Raw genomic sequence first — 3685 nt, 5'->3', positions numbered from 1 at the left:
AAAGGTCCTCCCACCGCCATTCCTTACCAATCACATCCAGGAGCAGTACTAACTGTAAATTGGCGAAACTGGCTTTTTTCGCTCCCTTCAAACTGATAGGGGTGGACCCATTCAACCATCAAGGTCCATACCAACGGATAAGAACAAATTTTTGTTGAAAATGTAATCTTTATTTTGCATAAAAGATATACAAAAAACAATACTTTTGTCGGGGTACATTCTCCCCTGTACTGCGACGCAGCGCATAAATACACTACATTACAATACATTTCCGGTCATACTAATAAATACATTCAATCACATACATTCATTCTGCGGTATGATGCCTGATGTGTTGTGCGGAGTAAGGATACCCCGTGCCATCACATCATGCATGACGCCGCAATACCCCTAAAGCATGAAACTGAAAAATACGTTATCTATACGTTGCATTCCTTAAACGATATCAAATAATAAACATTTCAAAAAAGCAACAGGTGTGATGGGGGGTGGGAGAGAGGGGTAAGGGGAGGGGAATGAAATCACAGGCCCGAAGCTTTATTGAATGGACAAAGACACACAAGGGAGAGTGGGGGAAGGGGAAATCTTCAGACCTCCTCTTCCTCCATGAGATCCATTAGGTTATAGTCTCTGAGCAGACTGTGAACCAGTCTGCGACAGTCCTCAATGGACATCCTCTCCCGCTGGTGGATAAGGCGCTTTCTGGCGCACCATAAAGCGTCCTTAAAGCAACACAACACCAGGCGTTGTCAATGTCCTCCTGGGAAAAAGTTCCATGAAAAAGTCCATTCAGCACAGCAAAATGTGTGATGGCAGTCTGTGGAACAAAGTCTCTCAGTTCAGGTTCCAAGGCCCTCAACAGGCTCTGTGCAAATGAGCACTCCCAGAAAACGTGAAAAGACGTTTCCTCATGGATGATACAAAAGGGGCAGTGCCTGTATCTGCACAAGTTTCTGGCATGCATAAATGTCCTGAGTGGCAAACCCCCCTGGACAGCCATCCACGCCAGATCTTTATGCCTGTTGGTGAGTCTCTTTGAAGAAGCATTCCTCCAGACCACTTTGCAAGTGGCTGAAGGGAGGCCTGGAACAGTCTCAGTAATGTCCGATGCTCTGATCAACTTGTAGATAGTTTTTGGCTTCCACAAGTCGGGCTTAACTCCATGCAGCCCCAGCTCCTTGATGAACTTGAAAGTGTCCAAGTAGTACCAAGGAGTGTCCCAGTTGTAGGGGATGGAGCTGTCCCATTTGTCCCATCCAAGGGACCTCCAGAGAGGCAGGAGGAAAAAACGGGACATGGAGTTGCCTCCAGAGTCCGAAGTTTTGTCAATCAAAGTTCTGCGGATGCAGTTGCAGGCAAAGAACACCCCCAGTAACGTTGCGATGTCGGGCACGCCCTTACCGCCCTTGAGGGGTTCCTTGAACATGACTGCTCGCTTCACTCTGTCCATCTTGGAGCCCCAGATGAAGTGGAACACCGCCCTGGTGATGGCCTTGCAGGTGTTGACCCGGGGGGGCCAGGCCTGGGCGAGGTACTGCAACACAGGGAGGATCTCGCTGCGGAGTACCAGTGTTTTCCCTTCGATGGTGAGTTCTCTGAGGCTCCATAGTCCAAACTTTTGTCTCATCTTGGACAGTCTCTCCTCCCAAGACTTCAGGGCTGCGCCCTCAGCTCCAAACCAAACTCCAAGAATTTTGATGAAGTCCGCCTTGATGCTGAAAGGGATGGATGCAGAAGAAGGCAGGAACCACTTTCCGAAGAGCATGATCTCTGACTTCCCGCAGTTGACTTTTGCCCCTGAAGCTTTGCCGAAGTCCTCACAGGTCTGGACGAGCGAGTCGATGGAGCGCTGATCAGCACAGAACACCGTTACGTCGTCCATGTAGAGTGAGCACTTGACAACCCTTCTGTCCGGTCCCGGTGCGGTGATCCCTCTGATCTCTGGGTTCTGTCGGATGCATTCGGCAAAGAGCTCTATACAGCAAACAAAAAGCAGAGGTGAGAGAGGGCAGCCTTGTCTGACCCCAGAGAGAACAGGGAAAGGGTCAGTTTTCCAGCCATTCACCAACACCGTACTACAAATGTCATTATACATCACATTCACATACGAACAAAACATGTCCCCAAGACCAAACCTGCGCAGAGCTCTGCACATAAACTCATGGGAGACACGGTCAAAGGCCTTTTCCTGGTCAAGACTGACCAGGGCCGCGTGCACACGGCGGCCTCGAATGTACTGGACCGTGTCCCGGACAAGCGCAAGGCTGTCCGCAATCCTGCGACCAGGAATGCCACAAGTCTGATCCGGGTGGATGATCTGTCCAATGACAGATTTCAGCCTGTTGGCCAGAACCTTGGCGAGGATTTTGTAGTCCACGTTCAAGAGAGAGATGGGACGCCAATTTTTCAGATCCCCTCTCTCCCCCTTACGCTTATACAAAATCGTGATCATCCCCTCCCTCAGCGAAGGAGGCATTGTGCCCTCCACCACCATCTCCTCATACAGCTCGAGCAGGTCCGGGCCAACGAGATCCCACAGCGCTACATAGAGCTCCGCTGGGAGACCGTCGCAGCCCGGGGTCCTGCCTTGCCTAAAGGATCTGACGGCAGAGTGAAGTTCCTCCAGCGCCAAGGGGGCGTTGATTGCCGACATACCTGCAGGATCAATTTGGTTAGTGATACCTGACAAGAACCTGTCGGCCTCAGCCGTATCTGTTTCTTTCGGGGAGTAGAGGTTGGTGTAGTAGTCGCTGACCACTTGCATCACAGCCTCCTTCCCCTTCTGGAGTGTTCCGGTCTCGTCCCGCAGCTCAGACAAGGGAGTGTGTCCTGAGTGGAGTTTCCTGAAAAAGAAAGAGTTACATTTCTCACCTTTCTCAAGGTTCTCCACCTTGGAACGGAAGACGAGGTGCCTGGATTCTTCCTCGAAGTGTCCTTTCAGGCTCTTCTTGGTGTCCTCCAGGTCCTGCCTAACGTCCCAGCCGCAGTGGTGAAGGTCCTGCAGGGACTGCATCTGACGTTGCAGTCTCCTGAGTTCCCTCTTCCTGGCACACACTTGCTGGCATCCCCTTGCCTGAAAGAAGCTGCGTAGCTTGACTTTCACAAACTCCCAGTAGTCGCTTACCTTTCTGAAGAACCTCTTGTCCTCCTTCCAGGTAATGTAGGCCTCCCTGAGTTCCTCCAGCAGTTCCTCATTTCCCAGCAGGGTACCATTCAGCTTCCAGGAGCCCGGACCGGGGGCAAAGCCCTCGCCCAGGTCACCCCGAAAGTGAATGGCCCTGTGGTCAGAGAAGAAGCAGGGGACCATGGAGAACCCGCGATGTCTGACTGTCTTGGAGGTGAGCACGAAGTCTATCCTAGAACGCACAGATCCGTCAGGACGGCACCACGAATAGTTCACGGAACCTTTCCCTATGGATCCCACGGCGTCCTTCAAGGGAGCCTCCGCAATCATCTCCTTGAGCAGCCTAGACGTGGTGTCGAGCTTTGCGTACATGCTGGAGCTGCGCCCATCCTCCTCAATCGGACAGTTAAAATCACCGCCGATTACTACTGCCCTGGTGGTGACGAGTTGGGTCCGCAGGGTCTGGAAAAGCTCCAGTCGCTCATTCTTATCTGGGGAGGCGTACACGTTGATGAGCCTAACTGGCTCTCCCGCCCACGAGCCGTCTACGACCAAAAGACG

The 3685-nt window shown here is 52.0% G+C and overlaps 1 pseudogene across 1 annotated transcript; it reads right to left on the bottom strand.

Moving 5' to 3' along the window:
* Positions 1–504: 504 nt before the first annotated feature.
* Positions 505–3013, bottom strand: LOC309552903 (annotated as a pseudogene). The gene is made up of 2 exons: positions 2683–3013; positions 505–1974 (listed from the first exon to the last, which is right to left on the bottom strand). The product of its transcript is annotated as an uncharacterized misc_RNA (transcript).
* Between the last annotated feature and the right edge of the window lie 672 nt (positions 3014–3685).

The sequence above is a fragment of the Pelophylax lessonae genome (genome assembly GCF_965119305.1).
Source record: "Pelophylax lessonae genome assembly, chromosome: 4".
NCBI lineage: Eukaryota > Metazoa > Chordata > Amphibia > Anura > Ranidae > Pelophylax > Pelophylax lessonae.
Note: the sequence above shows the minus strand (reverse complement) of the source record. Positions and strands in the feature narration are given on the sequence as shown.